The sequence below is a fragment of the Leptodactylus fuscus genome, chromosome 1 (assembly GCF_031893055.1).
Source record: "Leptodactylus fuscus isolate aLepFus1 chromosome 1, aLepFus1.hap2, whole genome shotgun sequence".
NCBI lineage: Eukaryota > Metazoa > Chordata > Amphibia > Anura > Leptodactylidae > Leptodactylus > Leptodactylus fuscus.
Genome location: NC_134265.1, coordinates 122876188 through 122883131, shown reverse-complemented (window position 1 = coordinate 122883131; position 6944 = coordinate 122876188). Strand labels below are relative to the sequence as shown.

At 46.3% G+C, this 6944-nt stretch overlaps 1 protein-coding gene across 3 annotated transcripts in view; it reads left to right on the top strand.

Annotated features, from left to right (window-relative positions):
* The first annotated feature begins 663 nt into the window (after positions 1 to 663).
* ACACB (acetyl-CoA carboxylase beta) overlaps positions 664 to 6944 on the top strand; it is a 109082-nt gene continuing 102801 nt past the window's right edge. For all 3 annotated transcript variants that reach the window (XM_075276571.1, XM_075276570.1, XM_075276572.1), the window contains exon 1: positions 664 to 742. The gene's annotated coding sequence lies outside the window, so the exon portion shown is untranslated. The remainder of the gene's footprint in view (positions 743 to 6944) is intronic.

The window sequence follows — 6944 nt, the reverse complement described above, 5'->3', positions numbered from 1 at the left end:
GGGGGGAGTTTATTTTCTGAAACCTGAACACTAGTGTGAACCTAGAGTAAGTGGAATGTCTTGTATGGGAAAACCATAAATTTGGGACTGTCTCTACAAAAGAGGGGCACATGGAAGCTATCCAGTGGCAGCAGTGGTAGGGAAAGGGGATTTCATTATGTATGCTTTTACAATGTGGTTAAATATGAGATATGGTTGTTGTGGGAATACCCCCTGAAATGACACACAACAATGGAGACTGACTAATCCCACTGACTATAATGTTATATAAAACTAAACTGCAGCCATGTTAGCACATATACAATGTAGCAGGCAGTCTCATGATAACTATCTGCATCCCTACTAGTAGGTTCTTGCTTCCTACAGAACAATGAGCTGCCCCTTTACTTCCCTCCCACTGACAGTTTGGCTTATGAAATGAAAGGTAATAAACTTGTCTAATAAAACTTGATGAAATGTCTCTGATTTCAATAGAAAGGCGGCCATTTTCTCATAGACTTCACATAAGCCACTGTCTGATCCCCCCCAAAATGTCTGCACGGAGCTTTGGTATTGAATTAGATCAGAGAAGCCCCCTCTATCGCCTGACACAAGTTCCTGTAATAAGAGGCTGTGGTAGCCCCGCCCCCTGTGCCCTGCTTGATGCCTGATGCAGGTGGGCGGGGTCTGCTGTCAGTTTGCCCTGCCCGTACTATGTGTCCATACAACACAGAAGCAGATAACAACAACACGAGGATGGATGGTAAGATGTGTGTGTGGCTGTGCTGTATCCACTGTGTGATCCCTGTCACTGCATGCTGTGTATTTACATCTATTACAGTGTACTCTATTGTGTATGTATGTGTACTGTGTATACTGTGTGGTTTATTACAAGCACAATGTGTTTGGCATGGGACTTGGTGATAGTTAGGGCATTGCTGGCATGTGGGCATATGATCACACATCAGTGAGGGACCAGGAGCACCTGCACATGTGTGACCACCATTGTACGTGTGACTAGCGTGTGCTTGGCAACCTTTTCATGTGATATTTTGGTTCTATGGATCTATTTTTACTTGTGCTGATATGAAATGTGTCCGTTCACTTGATATGCTCTGCCCAGCATAGGCCATACCAGTACAAGGGACAGGATGACCTTTGGCACACTTACTGCCCACTGCTAACAGACAGGCTTGTATTTTGGAAATTGTGGCAGTGATTGAGAGCCTGGAGGTAGAACTGTTCCTGGCTGGCACTTGTAGTCCTGCCCTACTTGTTTAGGTTTTACACAACCTGTATCTCCAGCAATCTCTCTGGTCTCGCTTTACTCCAGACTTCTAATACACTATTCCAAGGTAACAAGAATGTTTTGGAAATTTTGTGTCTTCCCCAGTTAGAAGAAGGGACTGATCCTTAACAATGTTCTGCATTTCTATAGCCTATTATTGTGGCTAGGAGAGCTTTTCTAACAAGGCTCAAATCACACCAGCACATATGTCAGGAAGGTGTTCCCGAATAACACATCAATGACGCAAGTATTGTCTCCCTTGTGCCTGCCCCATTGGCATCTGCATCGTCATTCTTCAACTACTATGCTGGCAGTAGTATTATTCCCAAACCACTGTTCCGCATTCCCACAATTGTCAGACTGGCAGGGGCATCAAAACCCACAGAGAAAAAACCTGAATAATGCCAGAGGCGAACTCAGTGTGTGGATGAGTTATGAAAATCCTAGCTGTAAAAAATGTCCACATGGAACCTTGGCCTTAGAGTATTATGTTGTTGTTTTTTCCTAATTTCTGTGTGAATTTCAGACAATATGAACATAAAAAGTTTGGTGCTACTGATTTCATGTATACCTCTTTCCATCAAACATGTAATTATATATATGAAGAGCTCAACGGAAAAATGGCCTAAGTCCAAAAATCAATATTGTGAGAAAAACGAAATTTAAAGTTTTAGCCTAAAGCAAACGGGCATTATTGTGGAATATATCTATCCAATGTAATCAGCTAATGAACACCGTTAATATATATACACGTATCTTTATGGTTGCCGCAGCAGTCGGCTTAAGTGCAATCTTATGCTAATATCGTCAAATATACCGTAAAAATTATTAAACGATGAAGAATAATAATTACCTGCCTCCCTTTTCGGCGCTAAATATGTGCAAAAGTCGATTTAGAGCCTTTTAAACAATAAGACAAAGTTTTTACACTAATATAAACAACAGACCGGAAGTCACGATTTCAATGAAAAAATGACCAACGAGAGTGAAGTAAGTAAGTTTGTATTGGACTTAGGCCATTATTCCATTGAATGTAAATTCTTCTGCATTGAAATATATGGACTTAGGTCATTAATCCTAGGTACCTTGTAAACCCAATGCCAGTGGCGTAACTAGGAATGGCGGGGCCCCGTGGCGAACTTTTGACATGGGGCCCCCCCGACACCGAAGATCTCAACCGAGTCCCTCCTACGCATTCCTGCGCGCTCTATTATGTTCCATAGTGGCCCCTGCACACAGTATTATACCCAATAGTGGCCCCTGCACACAGTATTATACCCAATAGTGGCCACTGCACACAGTATTATGTCCCTTAGTGGCCCCTGCATACAGTATTATACCCAATAGTGGCCACTGCACACAGTATTACGTCCCTTAGTATCCCCTACAGGACTAAATACTGTCACGTCACCCGCTGACCGCTATACCAGGACAAATTGTGGATAAAAAATCTGGCCCTGTGCATTACAATTTAGTAACTCCATGTGCCTCATATTAATAGCAGTTAACCCCATCATCTTCCTCACATTAACCCCTGTCTGCCTCACCATAAGAGTTACTGATATGTGAGAGACATGGAGGTAATAATAAAGTATCTTCATTATTATTACCCCCATATGTCTCACATATCAGTAACTCTTATGGTGAGGCAAACAGGGGTTAATGTGAGGGAGATGATGGGGTTAACTGCTATTAATATGAGGCACATGGAGTTACTAAAACACAAGTAATCACCCCATATGCCTGACATTAATAAGTAACCCCAGTACGTACCTGTGTAGCTTTAGTTTCATTTTCCTTCTTCCTTTCTTCCTCCAGTGCAGACGGCAGGAGCTCGGCAGGGATAAGCCCCGCCTCCTCCTCTCATTGGTGGGCAGAGGACAGCAGAGAAAGGGAGGGGGGAGAGAGGGGGAGCGTCCTGAAGCCCTGACAGGAGCCAGAGCTGCAGCTCCTGTGTCTCAGCCTTTGCTGCAGCTTCGGGGCCCCCTGTTGGTGGAAAGTATTCCACCAACAGGGGGCCCCGATCATTATACTCGGGGGTCCGAAAAGACCTCCGAGAATAATGATAGCAGCTGTCACCGGGCCCCTAATGTCCCGGGCCCTGTGGCAGCTGCTACCGCTGCTATGGTGGTAGTTACGCCACTGCCCAATGCATAGAACGAGGTACAAAGAAGCTTTCTAGGTAATAGTTTGAAATATGACAAAATGTGGACTTAGGCCATTTTTCTGTTGAGCTCTTCACATATATATATATTATTTGTTCAGTTCATCCATATTACTTTAGTCTTTTTCCCATTTGAGATTTTGAGAAAATCGTAGCTCTTCAGGGACAGAGAAAACTGTAAGGTAATGGCCAAATGTGTATCGTAAAATCCCACTGTTTCCATGTACCATAAAAGGACATTGTCACGGGATGGTTAGAGTCTATACTATAGGCAATGTGTAATATATATTTCATGTGGAATGTATTCTCTAACCTGTTATATACATCAATGTGTAGTTGGCTGATTCGGGTCTAGTGTGTTAGCACATTGTATGCAAATACCTCTAACTAGTGAGGACCAGTGAGGACAATGGGTGGAGATAATCTGATCCGTGTCTCCAAGAAGATGTTGGACTGTGCATTGTTCAAAAGAGACAGGGAGTCTGCTCTCCTTGGCATAGGTGAGGGGGGAAGGATCTGTGGCTCAGCCCTTCCCACCCCCAGGTATAGGAAGTAACAGTTTAGTATATAGATGTAGCTGGAGTTAGTATGAGTTAGCCGGCCTGTGCACAGCTCTGTAGAGAGCCAAGATTTAGTTACAGGACCAAGGAACCAAAGTTATCATTGGATTGTGACTTCTGTGGACTTATTGTTATTACGGTTGATGTGACCGCCGCCGGCTACTAACTTTGTGGATTACAATAAATTGCTGTTGTCTCCCGACCTCTTGCGTCCCTGTTGATTCAAGATATCCTCCGGAGGAAGACGTATACCTTTGCTCCCTGACAACTGGTTGGCAGCGGTGGGATCAACAGCGGACAGCGAGATGGACTACAGCAGCCCAGCGATTAATGGAGCCACAACCTCAGAATACAGGAACTGGACTATGGCAAGTCTAAAATTAAGGGCCCGGGAACTAAACCTGAGTTACCAGGGAAGAACGAAAGAGCAACTGATCGAGGCACTGGAGGAGATGACCCTGCAAAGCGACCATGAGGAGGGCTGCCCCCAGGAGACTGGAGAGATACAGGAGTGGCAGGTACAGACCCAAAAGAGCAGATGGGTTGTTTTGTATGAGGAGGAATTGGCAGTGCTGGGGCTAGGAGCAACTGCAGAGCAAAGGAGTAGAGCATTACAGAGGGCTCAGGAAACGGAGAAGGAGGAACAGAGAATGGCGTATGAAAAGGAAAGAATGGCGCATGAAATGCGAATGGCTGAGATAACTATGAGGAATTATAATCAAACGTCGACCCCCAGCCCAACAGTGAGAGAACCACCATATGTCTCCCATAAACACTTCAAGACCTTTGAGGAAGCGGCTGGGGATGTTGATGGATATTTTCAGGACTTCGAACACCAGTGCCGCCTGATGGAAGTCCCAGAGAAGGATTGGGTCCGGTATCTGGTGGGGCACCTACGAGATGGGGCTGCGGAAGCTCTCAGAGCCATGGACCCTAGTGATCAGCGGGACTATGAGGCCATTAAAAGAGCGGTGCAGAAGTATTATGCAGTCACTCCAGAATCCTACCGAGTTCAGTTCCGCTCTTTGTCTTACAATGGGGGAAGCTCCTTCCACATGTTCGCCCACAAGTTGAAGCAAGCATGCAAGCGCTGGCTAGAAGGAGAGGAGGCTGTCACAGTCGATAAGATCCTCCAAGTCATACTTAAGGAACAGTTCTTTTCCCAGTGCCCCGCTGAGATCCGTGAGTGGGTGCTGGAACGGAACCCAGCCACAGTTGAGCAAGCTGCTTCTCTTGCAGATGAGGGCCTGACCATCAAGCCGCAGTGGAAGAGGTTGTTTGCAGAGGAGCGGAAAACTACCACAGTCCGCCAGACACCCTTCAGCCAGCCAACCACCTTTCGTGCCCGGCCTCAGGATTACAATTCCCCCTCTACCCCTGTCCCAGCCCATCGGCCTCCAGCTATGAACAACCCTGTCCCTAGACAACGACCTACTGGAAGAATGCTAGAGCGCAGATGTTTTGGGTGCGGGCGGCCTGGACATTTGCAAGCTAGTTGCCCTGTTAACATGGGGGCACGGGCCACCGTGGCATCCCGGCCTATTCACTACCTGGGAACCACTCCTAGGACAGAAAGTTTGGCCCCATTTCCAGATGACTCCATGAATGACACATCTGTTCCACCTCCAGGGGTCTATGGGATTCAGCCTTCCGCCACACATCCCGCAAACCTTCAGCGGAAGCACGTGCAGGAGGTCCTACTGGATGGCCGAACAGTTGTTGGATTCCGGGACTCGGGAGCTTTCCTAACGGTAGCGGACCCCCGAGTTGTGCGACCCGAGGCCCTAGAGGAGGGCCCTGGCATTTCTATCAAGTTGGCAGGGGGTACTCAAAGACGTATTCCTAAAGCTACCGTGGAACTCGACTATGGTTATGGACCAAAACGATGCACAATTGGTGTGATGAGCGGGCTGCCGGCCGATGTTCTGTTAGGCAACGATGTTGGAAATCTACAGTGCCACTTTGTGGGAGCAGTGACCCGAAGCCAAGCTCAGGGAGAAGCCAACATGGATCCACCGGATTTTCTGACAGATGCCAGCCCTTCAACCCTACAACTTTACCATTCAGTACCGCCGAGGGAACCAACACCAGAACACAGATGGGTTATCCCGGCAGGAGGAAATATGAGCTATAGAGACTGATGTGCATTCCCCAATTTACCTGTGTAGGCCAATTGTGTCATGCACATGTTTTGAGAGGGGGAGGGGTTGTCACGGGATGGTTAGAGTCTATACTATAGGCAATGTGTAATATATATTTCATGTGGAATGTATTCTCTAACCTGTTATATACATCAATGTGTAGTTGGCTGATTCGGGTCTAGTGTGTTAGCACATTGTATGCAAATACCTCTAACTAGTGAGGACCAGTGAGGACAATGGGTGGAGATAATCTGATCCGTGTCTCCAAGAAGATGTTGGACTGTGCATTGTTCAAAAGAGACAGGGAGTCTGCTCTCCTTGGCATAGGTGAGGGGGGAAGGATCTGTGGCTCAGCCCTTCCCACCCCCAGGTATAGGAAGTAACAGTTTAGTATATAGATGTAGCTGGAGTTAGTATGAGTTAGCCGGCCTGTGCACAGCTCTGTAGAGAGCCAAGATTTAGTTACAGGACCAAGGAACCAAAGTTATCATTGGATTGTGACTTCTGTGGACTTATTGTTATTACGGTTGATGTGACCGCCGCCGGCTACTAACTTTGTGGATTACAATAAATTGCTGTTGTCTCCCGACCTCTTGCGTCCCTGTTGATTCAAGATATCCTCCGGAGGAAGACGTATACCTTTGCTCCGTGACAGACATATTCCCTGTATAATAGATATTAATACTGATCTACTAAAATGATGAAGGAACTAGTGAGATTTGTATGTGAACACCATTTTCTGTGTTTAGGCTTACAATATTGCTGCAACAGTAGAATACTGAACCAGTGCCAGAGAACGTCAGATCTATGTA